The following is a 21,561-nucleotide window of genomic DNA, read 5'->3' as shown; positions in this document are numbered from 1 at the left end:
CTATAGGATATTAGACAAGGAGGCAAAGGGAATAACTAAAAACAGATTGAAAAGGGGGACATCTTGCTTCAGTGATGGGAGAGGGTTTTCACTGATTAATAATCCCCAAAAGGAAGAGATATTTTCTATAATGGGAGATAAAAAACTTAAAATAGGACTTAGTATTTAGAATAAAACTGTTGTTCACACACGCAAAAATGTTTTTTTTTAAATAGATATACAGAGTACAAATGAGGATTTAGAAAAAAAATTATACAGTATGAGAATTCAAAAATAGAAATGCAATGATGCTATTAGGCATAGACAAAACAAATATCCAAAATATTAAAAATAGATTTACAAGGGAACTTCATTATATTGATAAACTACAGACAACAAATCACTATCAATATTATACATTCCAAAAAATGTGGCATTTAAATTCACATATTAAATTCATTCACTTCAAGAGGTCATAGATAATAAAGCAACAGTTGTAAATGATTTCAATGTCCCTCTTTGTTTTGGATGAATCTAACTAAAAGATAAACAACAGCTAGAATAAAACACATTTTTGGAGAAACTAGACCTAAAAGACTTAGAGCATATTTTAAATAAGACTCATAAAAATTATAGAGATTTCTCAGCACCACATAGAACCTTTACAAAAACAAATGAAAACAAGAACCTAAAAATCTAATCATCCATAAGGGGACAGAGATATTTCAAACAAATGCAAAAACGAAGAAATAATAAAGATTTCTTTTATAGACCAATACATAATAAAAAAGTAATTTCATATCCACAAAAATACAAATTAACAAATCATAAAACAATGAATAATTATGCAAAAGAAAATAATTATTATGAAATAACATTTTAAAATTTCTGAGATGCAACTGAAATTGTTCTCAGAGGGAAAACATGAATAAGTATTAACAAAATAGAGAAAGAGATCAATTAGCTAAATATACACTAAATCTATTTCTGAATGAAAGTATTTATGAATATTCTATTTTTTATCACACTCTGGTTCCTTTATATAAATTGGACATGGGTTAGAGAAAAAAGAATTATAAGGGAATGGAAAAACAGAAATGATAAATATAGTTGTTTCAGATGATCAAGGAACAGAGACAGAAAGTGACTAATTCAAAGTTACATATATTTTTGGTTTTACAAACAAGAAGTCAGAAACTAGATTTCCTAATCCCATGTTTATTCTTTGGGAGGAAGTTATAGAGGAAATTTCCTTTAGCCCTCTGATTCATTAATATAGAATCTACTCTTTAGGGAAATGGTTTTGACCTTCTATAAAAAAGAACCAGGCAGACTGTTACAGAAAGGAATAGTATAACAACTAAAATGAATATGATGACTTTAGCTTTGGGTTTCATTAAAAGGACTTGAAAGAATTCTCCACCTGCCTTCCATCTTTCATTAATTTGTAGGATGGTAGTTTCAGAAGGAAACCAGCAAAAGTTATCCTGGAACACGTCATCTTAATCTTTTTTATGTCATGGATTCCTTTGGTAGAAAATTATGGACCCCTTCTCAGAGTACCATTTATAAATGCATAAAACAAGGTGAATAAGCCATTCCCCAATAGATATGTAAAGGATGTGAGTAAACACTTGTCAAAAGAAAAAATATAATATATTCAAAACTAAATGAAAGAATGTTCCAAATTACTATTAATAAGAGAAATGTGAATCAAAACACCTTTGAGATTTTACATTATAACCTGTGAATTGGGAAAGGTGACAAAAATGGCAGTAATCAATGTTAGAGGATCTTTGGTAAGATAGGTACACAAATATATTGTTGCTGTAACTGTGAAGTGGCACAAATGCTTCAGAAAGCAATTTGGAATTATGCAAATAAAATGACTGAAGTGCCCATACCTCTGAATCAGAAACTCTATTACTGGGATTATGTTCCAAAGAAGCTATCCATTAGAAGAAAGTCCCTATATATCCCCAAATATTAATACCAATACTTTTTATAATAACAGAATTGGAAGCAAAATAGATGTCCATTAATTGAGAAATACTTAAACAGTGGTACATAAATATCATAGAATATTACTGTGTTATAAGAAATTATGCAGACTCAAGAAATCAACATATACAATGACTACAACAATGTGAATGGAAAACACAACTACATATACAAAAATAAAATGTGACTAACAAAATCATAGAGATCAAGTATGATTTGAATGAAGAGATATGAGAGGGCATATCCAGTGCAACCCTTTGTGGAGACTGGAGGTTATACAGGTTATATAGACTTATAGAATTCTGCAATATATTGATCAGTTCTGATATTTTTCCTTCTTTTTCTTTATTTCTTTTTTCCCTGTCTTTAAAAATAAAATTTGCTATATGAAATGGCTCTTTGGAGTGAGGAATTGTGTAATAATCTAAAAAACAAGACAATAAAAATCTATAAAAATAAAATGAATTGCCAAGAATCTCTCTCTCTCTCTCTCTCTCTCTCTCTCTCTCTTTCTCTCTCTCTCAATCTTTCTCTCTCTCTCAATCTTTCTCTCTCTGTCTCTCTGTCTCTCTGTCTCTCTGTCTCTCTCTCTGTCTCTCTCTCTGTCTCTCTCTCTGTCTCTCTGTCTCTCTCTGTCTCTGTCTCTCTCTCTGTCTCTCTCTCTCTCTCTCTCTCTCTCTCTCTCTCTCTCTCTCTCTCTCTCTCTTTTTCTCCTTTTTCTCCTTTAGGGCCTTATAGATTCAGGTACTGGGGAACACACTCTTCCATGGAGCCTTTCCCAAATCAATGACATAATATTTGGATAGGAACTTACCCTATTATGTGTATTATTTCTTCATCTTTTCCTCTCTTCCTCTCCAGCCAGAGGGAAAGGAGCACAGATGTCTCCCAAGTGAGTGCCAGGCTCTGTCTCCTGCCATTTGGCTGTTGTTTGGGTATCATTTGCTATTTCCAACCAATTCAATAAGTATTTATTAAATGCTTACTTCTATGTGCCAGCTGCTGCGCTAGGTGTTGGGGAAAATAAAGACAAAAAGAAAAATGAACCCTAAAAGACCTTAAGGTCAGCTGAGGCTTTACAACAACATATATAGAGATAAATAGATAAGTAAACACAAGATATATATATATATATATATATATATATATATATAAACAACTAAATACAAAGTAAAATAGGATTGGTAAGAAGAGCTCTATCAACTGAGGGGTCCTGGCCTCATGCATAAGAAGTATCACTGGAATTGAGCTTTGGAGAGAACTAGAGGTTCCAAGAGGTAGAATTGGGAAGGAAGAACATGTTCAAAGCATGAGGATAATCTGTACAAAGAGACAGAAGAAAGAGGTTAAATGTCATAGATGAGGAAAAATATTCCAGGCAGCTAGGTGGATAGATTGCTGGGGCTGGGTTCAGAAAGATCTGAGTTCAAATCCAACCTCAGACACTCTGGACAAGTAATTTCTGTCTACCTCAGTTTCCTCATCTATAAAATGGGGATAATAATAGCACCTACTTCTGGAATTGTGAATATCAAATAATAATAATAATATTTGTAAAATGCTTGACACAGTTCTTAATGCATAGAACCTGCTTGATAAATTTTCTTCCTTCTTTTCTTCTTTTTTCTTCTTCCCTTACATGATTAGGGTACTTCAAACCTTTTCTGCACATACTATGACAAAACATAGAATTACCACCATGGAATTATATATCGAGAGCCATAGTGATGTAGGATAATAAGTGTCAGAAACAAGATTTGAAACCAAATCCTAGGACTCTAGAGCCATTTTCCCCCACTGTATCATGTTTTCATTATTAGATGGATGTATCTTGGTAAGCATCATTCTATTAAGTCAAATTGCCCTTTTACTAGAAATATTAATAGATCTTTAGTCCATAATGATTTTTGACTACTAAAGGGTGAGTGAAATATCTTGATGAAGTTGGGATATGTTGGGAAAATGTACAGATAATAGTATACATTTTACAGAACTGAAAATTTCCAATTAGGATCTTTGACAGTTATTTTCTCCTCTCCCACACCCCCCACCAGCAGATGGAGCATTGAAATGCTTTGGTTCCGCCTCAGGGACTTAATTTACCCAATAACTTTAGTGTATTCTATTAGAGGCAAGACTAGACCACTCACAAAACAAAACAGAACACCATGCACCATTAGTAGCTGCTACTTCCTATAAATGTTAGATAATTGCACTATTTATCTCATCATTTTTCATTTCTCTATTGGCAGTGCATTAAAATGATGTGGGTATCTTTTTAAATGGCAGTAAGCCTGTCTAATGGCTCTCCTCTTTGCCAAGTTTACTCAAGTGAAATAGTCTCCATCTGTATGGTTGAACGGCAGATAAATGAATAAATGAGAAATCTTCAAAGTTAGACAAAGGGTAACAGTTTGGGTAATTCTAAATTTTTGCCACCAAATTATCCTCTATTGATTAGATAACCTGTCTTCATTATACATGCTAATTAATTAATATTTTTCTCCCCATCTGACAGTGTTGGCTGCATCGCCCTAGTACAAAGGTAATGGGGAGTTTCAAGGCTCCTTCAGGATATCATATTATTTTCCCTGGCAACATCTAATTTGATATTCTTGTCTCAGGCCAAATTTATCAAGAATAGGAGGAAAGGGTAAAGAAGTTCTCCTTTTTTCAATTTAATCCGAAAAAAATGTCATTTCTATTCACTCCTGGATGAAACTAGCTAAAAGAAAGGATAATTCCAGTGATGAATTGCTAAGTTTCAATATTTATAAGAACTGACTCATAATTCATAGAGAGAATAGCACAGTTTGTATTTTGTGAAGTCTCAATATTCTGCAAATATTGACATTTTGTAATTTAAAATGACTATCCATTGTATGGAAGCCATGGCTTCTATTAAATCTAATTACTTTTCTTTGCAGCCTTAAATCGAGGATAACTTCAGATTGATGACAGCTTCTATTAGAACCTATGCAACTAAGGTGTGAATAGAGGGTGCAATTTATCTGTGTTTGAATTTTAATGAATAAGAATATTATTTATTTGTGAACAGTGAAGTAATGAGAACCATCTCCCCATTATCCCTTTGATTAATCCAGCTCATCATTTTATAAATATAGAAAATATATTGCATATACAATATGCATTTTAGGCTAATTGGAATGTGCTCTAAGAAACTCAAGCTATGATGATGATAATTTTAAAAAAATGACCCCAAAGGACCTGGCTGGTGTTAAATTTTCCTAGTTTTGAGGTGCCATGGTGCCAGGATGGGAAAAGGCTTTATAATGAGTTGCATGAAAGGCAGGTATGCAGAATTCACTCTAATGTTGCTTGCATATAATGTGTCTGGCGGTAGGAACCCTTTAAAGAACCAGGACCAGCACACATGGATCTTCCCTGAAGAGAAATTCCATGGGGCACAATGCTACCAACCTTTTGTGCTTTAATTTGGTCTTTGCTTTTCCTGACATAATGATATTCTCTTTGTGTGACAGTTAAGTGAATTGTATCAGTAATACATCAGCCCATTCCTCCAGCTGGTATGGTAGTCTACACTGTAGTCCCAAGTCATTTTGCTTTTTCCCTCTCTTTAATTTTGTTCCCTTTCCCCACCTTAATGTTCTATACCTTTTCAAAGCCTCCATACTCAAGTTCCATGCTTACATACTCACTCACACACACACACACACACACACACACACACACACACACACACACAATCTCTCTCCCTTTCTCTCACCCCTTCTCTTTCCTAGCAAGCATCAAAAACCTTCCCTCCCCAATGAAGCTTGCACACACTAATAGGAGGAAGGAGGAAGATATGCAAATAATAGCATATATTTGATACATCTACAAGATGGGAACATAAATATATGAATTTTGAAAGTGGATCTAAGACAAATAGGTCAGGCAAAAGGAGGAAAACAACAATAGATGGGATGTGAGAACAGTAAACCAAAGTTGAAGCAAAGTCCAAGATTCTGAATGTCAATTCAGAAAAAGTGTAGGGGGAAGCCTGAGGTTCAAATAGAGAATCATTGGATTCTTTGGATTATATAGTTGGAATAGATGTTAGAAATTCTAGCCCTTACAAATGAAGAACCTGAGATATAAATATTTAAAGGGACTTCCTGAAGATCATCCAGACCTCAGATTTTAATATGGGTCTTATAAATTCAAATCCAGTGTTCTTTTTAGCCTCAGGAGGATTCAGCAACCAATATTAGATCCCTGGGGACCTTGGCTACCCCCCCTCTCTCTTGCTCTCCCACTCTCTTGCTGTCTCTCTCTTTCTCTCTCTCTCTCTCTCTCTCTCTCTCTCTCCCTCTCTCCCTCTCCCTCTCTCCCTCCCTCCCTCCCTCTCTCTCTCTCTCTCTCTCTCTCTCTCTCTCTCTCTCTCTCTCTCTCTCTCTCTCTCTCTCTTTCTAGTCTTTAAGTAAAGACATCTTTCTATCAGGAGAAGCTAACTAACTATAGAGGCAGAGCACTAGACTGGCCACCATAGCAAGATAGTCAGATTATAGCTAACAAATTGCAAATGATTTACCTGAATGTAATATAAAAATCTATTTAGCTCTGAGACAGTTAATCACGGAGCTAATGCCTTTATATTCTTGTGCTGCTGCATGGTTGAATGAGTACGAACATTGTTGCATCCATTTCACAAAATTTGGATTTAAGGTCTTTTGTTGCCAACCTCAGTCGATTTGGGGAGAGTTGATGCTCTCTATGAAGAAGCACTGCTATGGGTTATAAGCCTTAGTTGGCCTGAGAAATTAAGTCATATTGTTAGTGATAAAAAGTCAATTTTCCTCTAATTAATTAGGCTTTATTAATTCCCTGATGTCTTACTGATTGAATTAAGCTTAACATCACAAGAGTCATTGGTTCTCATATTACACACACAGTCTTCCCATCCTTCTTCTCTAGGGAATCCCCAAGTATGTTGCTCCTACCATTGACCTTGCTAGAAAGGAAATGTAATTATGATTGGGAGCATAACTTTGACTTTCGGAACATTCTATCGAAGCCCATATTAGACATTAGTGCCATATTACTAGAAATTTACATTTCTATTAGGCATGACATTATTCCTTGGTTATAAAAAGCAATTAAATATTTGAAAGTGATATTAAAGTTAAGTTTTAAGAGTTGAGAGTGAAGTTCAACTAAGGCAGAAAATTCAAAGTTAAAGCAATTTATTATTTTTATCTTTAGATATGACATCAACTCCCACAGTGCTCCTTGCATATATAAATTAATATTGAACTTTCTATGCAGAAAACCAGGAAGGAGGAAAAAAAAGTCTAATTATTTAGACGAATAGGTATCAACTGTGTCTATGGTACAAAGTTTAAAACACATCTGAATATGTTGTATGGTTGAATCAAAATCACATGTCTGTAAATACAATGTGTATCTCTGTAGTTAGTACATGTTTGTATTCACAGTATACAGATTCTAGAGGCATCCAAATGATCACATGAGGACAAAACAGCAAATTTATAACAAAGAAAATCTAAAGGATGTACATGTTTAGAGAAATAAATAATGGAATGATCACTATAGTGCTTATTAAGATTAAAGTGAATTTTTACCTAAAATATCAAGGTAATTGATAGAAAGGATTGTTTTTGTTAAATGTTTTAGTTTGGACTAATGTATGGATTTTGTCTGTTTAACTGCTATGTTGCTTGTGTGACCCTCAGCTCATCATTTAACATCTCAGGGCTTTAATTTTCCCATGTCACTATGATAAAGTTTATATTAGGCAATCTCTAAGGTCCTTTTTTACTCTTAAATTCTTGCTTTCAAAAAACTTATGCTTGTAAAGTAGTGATCAGCTCTCAGGGGCCACTGGAGAAGCTTTAAGACCTAAAGGCAACCATTATTGAAAAGTCAGTGATATAGATCAAAGAAAATCCTAATGTGGCCTCTGACTAGCATCAATCTGACTGTGATAAGTCAGCCTGCTTGAAATTCAAAACCTTTTCTCTATATTTCTAAGTTTCTTCAGCCTACAGCCCTTGGACATGTCAGAGTTTTCCAGGTCCTCCCTCTACTTTGACTTCTTTTCAATTCTACTTTCTTCTGCTCTTTCAACCTGGAAGTGACTCGAACATTAGACTCCTGCATCTTTGAAAGCCTGGGTTAGAGAGCCTAACAGCAGGGAAAATAATCAGTTCTCTTCTTAGGGTCTCAGTTTTGTCATATATAAAATGGGATGATTACATTATAGTACTCTAAGGTCCTTTTAGACTCTCAATCTATAATCCTAATTAAGCAGTTATTATTGTAACTGGGCCATATAACAAAAATTTTACATAAAAGAGGCCATCTGAATAGTTATGGGGAACATATGAATATAAATGATTAAGGCAAGAGAGGATTTGAAGTTAAGTGCCCAAAGAGGGCTTGCCTCAGATTTCTTACTTGAACAATTAGCCCATTATTGTAGTAGCTGAGGTGTATAATATTAAAAGTTTGAACAAAATTAATAATACTGGACATTAAAAAAGATAGCTGGATATCAGAGGCATTCAGAAGGTACTTGGGCTCAAAAATGAGGGGTGATTTAGAGAATAGTGTTTTCATTAAGGGGTATATAGGAATCATGAAACCATGGAAAAAAAAATCAAACCAAAGGAGATATATGGAGGTCAGAATGGGGAACAAGAATCTGGTGTGGTAGTAAGAAATGAATCCAGTTATAGAAATGTAAATTTAAGGTGATGGAATAATATCCAAATGAAAATATTTAGTAAACAGATGGAGATGATGGGGTTGGAGTTTAAGAGAATCATTAAAACAGGCACTAGAGTTTGAGAAATGAACTATTTACAGGAAATTGGTTCAGTCGCTTTTTTAAAGAAAATTTATTATCCCTTTTGTTCCCTTTAGGATACAGACCTAGTAGTGGTATTATAAGATCAAAGGGTATGCAGACTCTTATAACCCTTTGGGCATAGTTCAAAATTGCCCTCCAGAATGGTTAGATCATTTTATAACTCATTCTATAACTCCACCAATGATGCATTTCTGTCCCAATTTTGCCCCATCACCTCCAACATTTATCACTTTTCTTTACTGACATATTGGCCAAACTGATAGGTGTAGGTGGTATCTCAACATTGTTTTAATATGCATTTCTCTAATTGAGTGATTTAGAACATTTTGTATGATTATTGATTACTTTGATTCCTTCATTTGAAAATTGCTTGTTCATATCCTTTAATCATTTGTCAGTTGAGGAATGGCTTCTATCCACATAAATTTGATTTACTTCTTTATAAATTTGAGCAATGAAACCTTTATCAGAGAGATCTGCCATAAATTTTTATCTCATTTTGTTGTTTCACTTCTAATCTTAATTATGTAAGTTTTGTTTGAACAAAAGGCTTATAAATTAAAATAACCAATATTATTGATTTTATATCTCAGAATACTATAAGTTGCTCATAAATTCTTCCCTTCTCTAAAGATCTGCCAGGTAAACAATTCTGTGTTCCCCTAATTAGTTATGGTATCATTCTTTATATCTCAATCATATACCCATTTTGACCTGTAAACCTCAAATTTCCTTAGACTTATAAATGTTGGAAATTTCACCATTGGGATATTTCATACTTGGAAAATTTCTTACTGATAGTCTATTGGAATGGGAACCCCATTGGCATGGGAGGTTCCTTCTCTTCCCTTCTTAAGATTACTTTAGGACAGAAACCCTTTGCTGAACAATGGAAAGGACTTTGACCTATGCTTAAGCATAGAACAGGAATTTCTTTGAGTCTTGATTGATTTTAGAATTGATACAATGGAGATACTTGGAATAAATCTCCACCCTATTCAGTCCTAATAGGATTGAGTAAGGGCTGCAGCCTAGATCAAAATTTAATTATTCCAATCTCTACCCTACTCAGGTTAACAGGATTTAGAAAGGGCTGTAGCAAAGGAGTATAGATTTAATCATTTGAAAATATGACCTTCAACAGACATGTGCAAAAGCCAGAAACCTCTGGGCGGTCCTGGGTTAAGCTAGAGCCTCCATTGGCACAGGGAAATTGATGAACAGTGATTGGTAGATGGGAGAACTGAGGGGAGGTGGAGAGTTGGTCGGTGTGGTTCGTGTGGGCTCTGAGAAGGCTTGCTCTGAAGGAAGCTGAAGGTGGGGGCCTCTGAGACTGTTTCTCCATTTTGGTCACGTGAGTGATAGGGACTGATCTCTTTTCTTTGCCCCAACTATCTAAGGGCTTGGGCCTTTTGGCCCAGCCTAAACAGAAGGGGTATTTAAGCCCTATTCCCTTCTCTCCCTTTTTCTTTCTCTCTATCTCTAATTCCTTTCTTGCTCCTATTGTAATTAAACTCCAAAAAAGGCTGACGGCTGACTTGAGTTTTTCATTTAGGAATTACATAGCTGAATTCCTTGGCGACCTTAAATTAATATATATCAGTCTTTTAAAGTGATTCCCGTGTCACAGACCTTATCTTGGTTTAGATAGTGAAATATTGGTCTATACCCAGTTTCTGCTATACTGTTTTCCAATTTTCTCAGCATTTTTTGTTAAAGAGGGGGTTCTTATTCCAAAAGCTAGAATATTTGGGTTTATCAATCTTTAGGTTGCTAAGGTCTGTAAATGCCCAAACTGTAAGGATAATTTTAGTGTTTTGACTTAAGTTCTAAAATAAGTGGTCACCATGGGAAATTCCCAAATATGAAAATACCCAAGTCATCTGGGATTTATGGAGATTTTAATTAATAAAGAAAGAAGGAATTAAGGGAAGGAGAGAGAGAGAGAGAGAGAGAGAGAGAGAGAGAGAGAGAGAGAGAGAGTGAGAGTGACCAAAATGGCCTAGGCCTGAGCCTAAGGGAGAGTGAGTCAGTCTTTATCGCTCGCCATAAGATCGTCTCCAAGCTGGGTTCTTCAACTCCGAACTGAAATTACTCTCCAAACTGTATTCAATTGTAACTGAATTCAGTTGTCCCTGAACTGTTCCTTTGCCTCCTTTAAAAGAGATTTTTTCTCTTATGTCACCTCCCCTAAATTTTTACGTCTACCAATCATAGTAGATGCTTTTTTCCCCAGGACTGCCCATTCTTAGTTTTCACCTTCTTTGGTTTTCACCTTCTCTAGTTAGATTAAATCTTCTGAGTACTTCACACCTCTTTGTTAATCTTGCCTTTTGTAAGTTACTTGACCCTTTTGTGATTAATTTAACCTTACAGGAACTTAACACCTTTTTGTATTAGATCTAAAAATAGACCTATCTTAAGGTTCTAGCTTTACTATAAGGTATGAGTTAGGGACTTTCATTGTTCAATCAGGAGTTTACAACTTTATCTTCCCCTAAGGCACTGTCTGAGTAGGGTGGAGTAATTTTAAAAGTTCACAGATCATTTATCCCTTTATATTGTGCATTTAAATTATCCCATTGATCCACTATTCTGTTTCTTAGTCAGTACCACACCATCCTGATGATTATTGCTTTATAAAACAGTTTGAGATCTAGTATTGCAAGGTCACCATCCTTTATATATATATATTTTTTTTCATTAGTTCCCTTGATATTCTTGACCTTTTGTTCTTCCATATGAATTTTGTTATTATTTTTTCTAATTCTATAAAATAATTATTGGGTAATTTGATTGGCATGACATTAAGTCATTAAGTTAATTTAGATATAATTGTAATTTTTATTAGATTAGCTTGGCCAATCCATGAGCAATTAATATTTTTCCAATTATTCTGATTTTATTTGTATTAAAAGTGTGCTGTAGTTGTATTCATATAATTCCTGGGTTTGTCTCAGCAAGTAGATTCCCAGATATTTTATATAGTCTAGAGTTATTTTAAAGGAGATTTCTCTTCCTATCTATTTCTGTTGAACTTTTGATGAAATGTAAAAATGCTGATGATTTATGTGGATTTATTTTGTATTCTGCAACTTTACTAAAGTTATTATTTCAACTCATTATTTAGTTGGTTCTCTAGGATTCTCTAAGTATACCATCATATCATCTTCAAAGAGTAAGAGTTTACTTTGCTCATCACCTACTTTAATTCTTTCAATTCCTTTTACTTATTGCTAAAGTTAGCATTTCTAGTACAGTATTAAATAATAGAGGTGATAATGGGCACCCTTACTACTAAATCACTCCTTACAACACACTCTTATTGAGAGGGTTTCTAACATCTATGTTACAAATGATGCTTGATGATGATACTTATTATTTTAAGGAAAGGTCCTTTTATTCCAATGCTTTTTAGAGTTGTTTATAGGAATAGGTATTGTATTTTGTCAAAGGTTTTTCCTACATGTATTGAGATAATCATATGATTTCTGATAGTCTGGCTTTTGATACAATTATGCTGATAGTTTTCCTAATATTAAACCAGCCCTGCATAAATATCAGCTGGTTATAATCTCCTTGCTAGTATTTTATTCCAAATATTTGCATTTATATTCATTAAGGATAGTGGCCTATAATTTTCTTTCTATTTTTGCTCTTCCTGGCTTAGGTAACAGTACCATATTTGTGTCATAAAAAGAATTTGGCAAGATACCTTCTCTGCATATTTTCCCAAGTAGTTTATATAATATTGAGATTAATTGTTCTTTAAATATTTGATAGAATTAACTTGTCAATCCATCTGACCCTAGATATTTTTTTTTCTCTGGGAGCTCATTGACGGTTTCTTCAATTTCTTTTTCTGAGTTGGGATTATTTAAATATTTTATTTACTCTTTTGTTCATCTGGACAATTTGTGTGTTTGAAATATTCATCCATTTCACTTAGATTGTAAGATTTCTTGGCATTTAATTAGGCAAAATAACTCCTAATGATTGTTTTAATTTCTGTTTTATTGGTGATGAGTTCACCCTTTTAATTTTGATATTGACTATATGATTTTCTTCTTTCTTCTTTTTAATCAAATTAACTAATGCTCTATTTTATTTTTTTTCTCATAAAACTGACTCCCACTCTTATTAGTTCAATGGTTTTCTTTAAATTTTATTAATTTCTCTCTTAATTTGTAGTATTTCAAATTTAGTCTTTAATTGAGGATTTATAATTTGTTCTTCCAGTTTTGTTTTGTTTTGTTTTGTTTTTTGGTTGCATACCCAAATCATTGACCTGCATTTTCTCTATTTTGATATAAGCATTTAGAGATATAAATTTTCCCCTAAGTACTGCTTTGGGTGTATCTCATAAATTTTGAAATATTGTTTCTTCATTGTCATTCTCATTAATGAAATTATTGATTGTTGTATAATTTCTTCTTTGACCCACCCCTTTAGAGCATTATGTTATTTAGTTTCTAATTATTTTTAAATTTCCTTTCCATGGAGCTATATAGTTTGGTACATACATATTTAGTATTAATATTGCTTCTTTGTTCATAATAACTTTTAGAAAGATGTAATTTTCTTCGTCATCTGTTTTAATCAGATCTATTTTTGTTTTGGTTTTAAGTACCTCCACCCCTTTTGCCCTCTCCCTTCTATTACCATCTCCTTGTCTTTATTCTCCTCCTAATTCTCTATAAGATAATATAGGATTCTATGCTTGAATGATTAAGGTTGTTATTCCTTCTCTGAGTCAATTATGATGAGAGTAAGGTTTAAGTAATACTCATCGTCACTCTCATCCTCCCCTCCACTGTAATATTTCCCCATGCCTCCTTAGGTGAGATGATTTGCATATCATGTTATCCTAATCAGTTTACTCCCAAGCACTCTATCTATGTATATTCCTTCCAACTTTTCTAATACTGATAATTTTTTTTAAAATTACAAATATCCTCTTTCCATGTAGGAATACAGATACTTTGGCCTTATTGAATGCCTTAAATTTTCTCTTTCTTATTTATCTTTTTAAGCTTCTCTTGAGTCTTGTGTTTGGACATCAAATTTTCTGTTTAGGGCTTTTTTATTAATCAGGAATGCTTAAAATCTTTTTTTTTTGTTAAGTGACCATTATTTCCCCTGACAGAATATACTCAATTTTGCTTGATATGTGATTCTATATTATAAACCTAGATCTTTTGCCTCTCAGAATATCATATTCTATGACTTCTGATCCTTTAATGTGGATTCATCTAAGTCCTGTGTAATCCTGACTGTAGCTCCATGGTGTTTGAATTGTTTCTCTCTGGCTATTTGCAGTATCTTCTCCTTGGATTGGGGGCTCTTGAATTTAGCTATAATACTCCTGGGATTTGTCAGTTGGAATTGTATTTTCAGAGGTGATCTGTGGATTTTTTCAGTTTCTGTTTTATTCATGTGATATCATCTCCTATCAATTACCTGCATACCTAGCATCAGCCTGACCGTGACCTAGATATCTCAGATAGGAGCAGGGGAGTCAGGAGGTTATAAAAAGGGCTAAGCAGGAAGTTCATGCTCTCTCTGTCTCTGGCTCTCTGTCTAACAAATTGCCATGCTGGATCTGTTGGAGGAGCCACATGGAAAAGTTAGATTAGGGCCCCTTTTTTATCTCTCTCTCACCTTCTACCTATCCAAATAATCCTAATACATTTTTATTAGAATCTAAGGACTGGATCCTATTTTAATCAAACACACAGATCAGGCATGCAGTGAAGAGTGCCTCAATCTGGGATTCCAGACCTTACTTGGGGTAGCAACTGAAACTTTGCAGGTTATGCATGGGCTTGTGCAGTAGTTGGCTTAGGCAGGGTCTCAGGATCTGGATGTTGACTGGGGCATAGGTTCAGAACCTGAAATAGTAAGTGTAGGATGGGGAGATTTGTTGTTGGCTTCTACTGTACTTCTTGGTTTTGCCTCCTGTTAGCTGTATTCTCCTCTCAGTCCATTGAACCAGACACTTTTTGTCTACCTTTCAAGTTGTTTTCTGCCTTAAATTTTCTATACTCCATCCCCTTGTTGGTTCTTTCACTCCAGTATTCATTTTGAGGCATTATTTTAAGATAGGTTGGAGAGGATTCTCATGAGGGTTTGTCTTTCCCTGCTTCTCCTCCTCCATTTTGGCTCTAGTCTCTAAATAAATTTTTCTTCAGCCTTTGAAAAAAGTAAAAAAAAATCTTATTTTCTGTCTTGGAATTAAATATCAATTTCAGTGGCTACAACATTGTAATTAAGTGACTTACCTAGAATCACATTGTTAAGAAGTATTTGAGGTCAATTTTGAACCCAGGACCTCCTGACTCTAGTCCCAGTTTTCTAGTCACTGAACTCCTCATCCTCCTCTTGCTTCAGCTTTGATGATTTCTCCTAGACAATAACTCCAGTTGCTTCTATCCTTCTGATTAGAGGGCTAGAAGATAAAACAAAAGAGGGCTCAAAATTCCAGTCATTTCTTCATTTGCTACATTTTCTCTGCTTGGTTTCAACTCTAACATCACAGCAGGCCCAGACTGCTGAGTAACTTCTTTCCTCACCACCTTTTCAGCTTCCTTCTGTGTATCTTCTTTCCCCTTTAGATTGTAATCTTCTTGAGGGCAGGGATTGTCTCCTCCCCCCTTCCCCCCCTTATTCGTATCCTAAGCACTTTGTGCATAGTAGACAATAAATGCTTATCACATATCCAAATGGCATAAAAAGAGTTAAAGAAAAATGATGAAGAAAGTCAAAGGGGAAAAGAGCTGTTTGAAGGAAGAAATTCTAAGTCAAAAGCTATAGAAAAGTCAAGGAAGATGAAGATTCTTAACCAGTGGTTCTTTAGAGGGTGTGTCATGAGTTTCACTAGTTATGCTGTAGGATTTTGTATGTTATAAGTCAAAAGGAAGTATGTGAACAATTTGGTTTCACATAAATTTTACTTACGCATAACCTATGATATACTAGGCATAGCATTCATCAAAATAAGCAAAAGTTATTTGTTCAGGTAGATTTTTATTAACCTTAAAATACCCAGGAATTTAAACACAAGAATTCAATAAATTATGACAACTTTTACTGAATATAAATTTTATACCCACATATGTTCTGTATCTCCCATAGTTTTGTCAACCTATCTTCAGTATGCTTTGGTTTTTTTTGGGGGGCAAACAATACTGTACCATCAAGGAAGGGAAGAAGGGAAGAAAGGAGGAAGGAAGAAAGGAAGGTTTTCTACAAGGACCACAAAAGTATCTAGAAGAAGTAAAGTAATAAGTAAATAGATAAATAAATAAATAGATAGATAAATTAATAAATAAAGAACTTAGAAATGGCATTAGAACTCTTTCAAGGAAATGGGTAAATGATTTCCTTGTCTTTGATTCTAAAGACCTTTTAGGAATTATGGCTTGCTCACTAACTCTAGATAAACAAGATCACATTATATTTCTGTGCTTCTTCTTCTAAGGAAGTCTCAGCTTCTGTGAGCTGAGACCCTTCATTGGCTCTTATAGCACCTCTCCTGGATCTTTTTTTAGCTACTACAAAGCTTCTCATTGCAAACATTTTTTGGTATAGCCACATTTGGTCCAATATATTCACTTCCATTTAAGAAGTGCTTCCTTTTGCATTTTATAAGGAATTATTTCTCCATTTTTCTTCTTTCTGGGCTCTAAGCCTCATTTGGCTAAATCTTTGTTTGTTATTAAAGGGTAGTACCATAAATCCCCCACCTCTACCCATGCCATCAGCCCTTTTTACTTTTGATTCTTTGTTCAGGATTATTATTAGATGAAATGGAGAGTGAAGGTAATTAGTATGTGGCTATGACACTGAGGAAGGAGGCATAAATGGGAAATTTAGAGGAAGCAAGCTGTGATAATTCCATCATAGGCTTTCCTTTGGCTGGGTCATTTGGATTCCAAGGGGATAATGGGCCAGTTGGGGGCCTGCATTTTTACTGGCTGAAGTTCTTTCTGTGATGTGCCAGGCCCTGTAGATTTGAATTGAACTTCATCATTTTGTTACTAATATTTTATCAAAGTAAATTAATGCCTGAATGTGCAGTGCCCTGGGTTAAATCAATGAGTTTGCCCAGAATGGCTTGGCAATCTTTAACGGATAGTGTTTTTCTATGTAATTCTAATTTCTTTGAATAATGCTGTGCTCCTTTTCTGACCTCTGTCTCTCCCAATGGCTTTAGAAACAGACTAGGTTTTAAAATGAGAGGGAAATTACAAAATATTGGCTCATAGGACTCTAAGAGTGAGAAACCTAAGGGGAATGGGACCATAGGGATAATCTAGTCCAATCCTTTCACTTTACAGATGATCCTAAGATCACAGATTTGGAGTTGGAAGGGACCCAGAGGTCATCTGGTTCAACCCCCACAGTTTATAGGGAGGAAATTGAGCCTCCGTGAGGTTACTGATTTGTCAAAATAATATAGGTTTAATATTTCCCCTACTTTTTGAAGAGATATAAATAATATGTAGGGTGATTTTTTTCTTCACCTGTAGTAATATTCTAAATTAGCAATGCAATGGTTCAAGATAGAACTGACACATAATTAGAGGAATCTTTTAATGAGGGCTGAGAATGTCAAGGAGCCAGTGGGATTTGCTCATATCAATAGAGGGCAGCAGACAACTACCCAAGATAAGGGCTGGCTAAAAATACAAAACCGAAATAAAAACATATATTGAGCACCTGCTAAGAGCAAGGGACTCCATTCCATATTGGTCATTCCACTCTATCTACTACAAGAAAAATGCTGTTGTTGTGTGTGGCATCACAAAAGATCAGGGAAGAGACCTCATGGTAGGGTGTGCATTAAGAAGATGAGCAAATGAACAAATCCCTTAACAGATCAAACTGTAGTCCATAGAAGGCAGGGTACCTTCGGGGTCTCAGAGGTAATTAACTCACAAGTTCCTGAAGTGAAGGAACTTTTTCTTCATCTTTATATACTTCTTTCTAAAAAAGAAACTTCTCATTTATCTGTTCCTTGATCCCCAGTCAGTATCTAACTCAAAGGGGTGTAAGAACAAGGGAAACAAGAAGGAATGTTTCATTTTCATGCCCATTTTTTTTATTCAGTCAGCATAGTGGTAGGATTAGTAAACTGATAGGGAAATTGCTTTAGGAAGATTATTACTTGGCAGTTGTGTGGTGCAAAGACTGAAGTAGGAAGGTCTGAGTCAGAAAAAAACAATCAATGGGTTATTTTAATAGTCCAGGAGTGAGGTGATGAGGGTCTATGCCAGGAATGATGACCATGGGAGTGGAGAGAAGGAGATATATATGAGATATATCATAAATGTAGAAATGACAAGATTTGGCAAAATTTTGGATAAATGATAAATGAAGACTCAAGGGTAATGAAGTAGAAAGCCCAAGTGACTCAGGGAATGGAAGTTCTCTGGAAAATAATATGGTATTTCAGAAGGTAAAGGTTTTTGGAAAATACATTAAATTCAGTTTTGGATATTATGCTTAGATGTCTCTGAGGCATCCAGTTTCTAACAGGCAACTGGTGATGTGATCCTCAAAGTTAAGAGAGAGATTAGTGCTAGTAAATATATCTGAGAATTGTCTGTGTAGAGATTATAATTAAATCTGTGAGAACTGCCAACATAACTAAGCAAGATAGTATAGAAGAAGAGAAGAAGGGCTAGGACAGACTCTTACAAAGATTGTAAGTTTAGTGGGTGTTGTGGGAGTGAAGAGGCGCACCCTGGGGTTCGGGAAGGATACCTTTCTGCAAGAATGCAAGACTCCGAAACTTAGCTTAGAAATAAAAGGGGAAAGTTATTAATTTAGAAAATAATGTTGAGAATGGCCAGAAGGATAGTACAGGTGGAACAGCAAGATGGAAGACTGCTCCTTGGGAGGACAGCATGGATGGAAAAGCTGTCCCCCAGACGACATCAGTTCTGGGGATTTTATACTCTTTACAACAGATGCTGAGTTGTGGTGAGGACATGACTCTAGAGTGGTAAACCCTCAGGTCAGGGGTTTTGATCATCTGACTGGAGACATAGGGAATGACCCTCATAAAAGATGCTTTAGTTTTAGGAACAGACAGTTGTCTGAGATACAGCCTGATAGTATGGAGATGCATATGGAGATACCCTGGAGGTGCATCTCTCTGTCCATCTTAAGTCTAAAGGAGGATCAAAGGAGGACAATCCCCTCAGGGTCCTATAGGGACCATTAAATGTTGTGGTTTAGGAGACCCGAGGATGTAAGGGAACAAAGGAATTGCCCTGATTATAATAGTTTGCCTGAGTTTCTAGGGCTGATTTAATTAAAGATTCAGCAAAGTAGACGGTGAGGAAGTGGTCAGACAAGTAGGGGGAGAACTAGGAGAGAACAGTGGCATGAACCACAGAGGAGAGAGTTATCTAAGGGAAGAGGGACAGATGTATGTAGGTCAGAAGGATATAACTCTGGGTCCGGTTCTTAAGGAGGTTATAATGTGATTTGGTAGGAAATAATCAAAGTACCTTGATTTGATCACTGGTTCTGCCACTTTCTAGTTGTGTAACATTAGGTAAGTAATCTTATTTTTCTGGGCTACGGTTTCCTTGTTTATAAAATATTGGGCTGGACTCTATTATTTCTAAGATCCTTCCTAGCTCACATATTCTGTTATTCTGACTCATGCTTATGAAAAATATAACAGACAATCTATGAAAACTGCCATCTGAGTGGTTCAGACAATAAGTGTCTCAGGAATTTAATTTTTGGCTGAGGTAATCAGGCAACAGATTGTCAATTATCAAGTAAATTTGGTCTATGAAGATAGCCAATAGAGATATTGCAGGCCCTCAGTCCTACTTCTTGTCAATTATCTGGTTAATTTAAGGTGATAGCAAATTGTCTCAAAATACCCTGGTAGTGGATTCACTGGGTAGGTAACAGGGGATGGTTTCTCTTGACTCCTAAGCTTCTTGTTGATTACAACAGGACTAATTATACTGTTTCTGTCTGTCTATCTGTCTGTCTGTCTCCTCAATCTCTGTCTCTATTTCTGTCTCTGGGTCACTGTCACTCTGTATTTCTACCTCTCAGCTCTGTCTGTCTGTCTCTCTCAAGATAAATAGCAATCAGAGTATCAAACTGCCTTGACCCTCTGGGGGTAAATGCTTGATGGAGAACTGAGGAGTTCTTTCTTCCCTCCTTTATAGCTTTCAAAAAAGCTGAACAATGGAAAGAGTAGGGAAATTACTCATTGACAGAAGTGAGGCCTGCATCTCAATTGGCAGGCAATGAATGAGGAGCTTCATCTGCCAGTTCCAGTTGTGGATTGTGGGCCTACCTAAATTGTTTGGGAATAATGGACTTGGTTCCAAAAAGCAATCAATGTTGCTTCTTTTGCTGGAATTAAATTTACTTAAAATATTTAACCTACAACATGGGTGCACTTGGAGAATGAAATAAACATATTTTACAATCATGGCCTTTCAAAGAGCTTGATATAATAGACACATTAGCATTTTTCATCATATTTCTTTTAATTCCTTAAGCACTGATCTGGTAGGTGGAGAGAAAGTGAGAGAAATGATTGAAGTCTTTCTTTATTCTGAAAAAAATGGCAAACTAAGTAGGAAGGTGCTGCTTCTCATTTTGGGATTAGAAGAATTGGGAATAGAACAAAATAATTAAAGGCTCTAAGTATAGTAATTAAGGTTATTAGCTAGACAAAACCTTTTAGAAATTAGAGAACTTAATTATAATTTATAATGTCCTATAAGTTTCAGAATACTTGTTGTGGACTCTTCCTTAATATCTTTCTGATTGGATTGTTATTTCTTTCATGGAGAAACAAAAACTATAAATTATATATTTATCTCTGATACATGATATATAACTGTTCCAATATTGGAAAAACACTTATTAAATCCAAGGCATATTGAAAAGGGTATAATTTCCCAGTCTTTTTATTGCAATTGCTAGTGTCATTTTAGTTAAGTTGTTTTTTAATAATAGTTTTTTTTTTGTGTGTGGCAGAAACATGAGTTAGTTTGCAATTTTGTTCAGTGCCTTCCATTACAGCAGAAATACAGCAATCTCTCAATAGATAACAGACAAGTCCTGGGAGCATTCATGCAACCCAAATCTAAAGCAAATGACTTATGCATAATAAAAAGGATCTATTCTTTCCAAAGCCCATTGCATCCTGGTGATATATCATAGAGAAAACTAGTTTCAAATTATTATTTTTTCAGGCCTGAAGTTTGACCCAATCTGATAGAAGAAAAAAAGAAGACACGAGTTAAGGATGATACATTGCACTGAGCTTTAAATGTCTTTCTTGTTAGATTCTATCAAAACTTTAATGTATTTTAAGTGTAAGTTTTGTATTGTATTTTATTGAAAATTGGAATGAAAATGAAAATTATCATTTTATGTGAAGAAATAAAAAATGTGATCTCTTCAAGACAAAAGTGATTTTTAATCATTCCCCTTCCCCTTTCCAACCACTATTTCTGCCCCATCTTGTTCCCCCTGAGTTCCTAATTTCCATTATGGTTCCACTATTTTCCCTGTCATCCAAGCTCAAAATCCTCAGTCATCTTGGATCCTTTCTTCTCTGCCAATATCCTGTTCCCCAATACCACAGTTTTTTCTCTTTGAAATGTCTTGAATGTCTTTTCCCTTCTTTAACTCCCCACTGCCACTATGTTGTAGAAGAGATTCCTCTTCAG

The 21,561-nt window shown here is 35.0% G+C and overlaps 1 long non-coding RNA gene across 1 annotated transcript in view; it reads left to right on the top strand.

The window, feature by feature from the left end:
- The window catches only part of LOC103093358 (uncharacterized), a 37,377-nt gene extending 16,146 nt beyond the window's left edge, over positions 1-21,231 (top strand). The window contains exon 3 of the long non-coding RNA XR_001628549.2: positions 21,082-21,231. This is a non-coding gene — a long non-coding RNA (uncharacterized LOC103093358). The remainder of the gene's footprint in view (positions 1-21,081) is intronic.
- Positions 21,232-21,561: the final 330 nt, after the last annotated feature.

Source organism: Monodelphis domestica, chromosome 3 (assembly GCF_027887165.1).
Source record: "Monodelphis domestica isolate mMonDom1 chromosome 3, mMonDom1.pri, whole genome shotgun sequence".
Classification (NCBI taxonomy): Eukaryota; Metazoa; Chordata; class Mammalia; order Didelphimorphia; family Didelphidae; genus Monodelphis; species Monodelphis domestica.
This window is presented reverse-complemented; position numbering and strand designations above follow the sequence as displayed.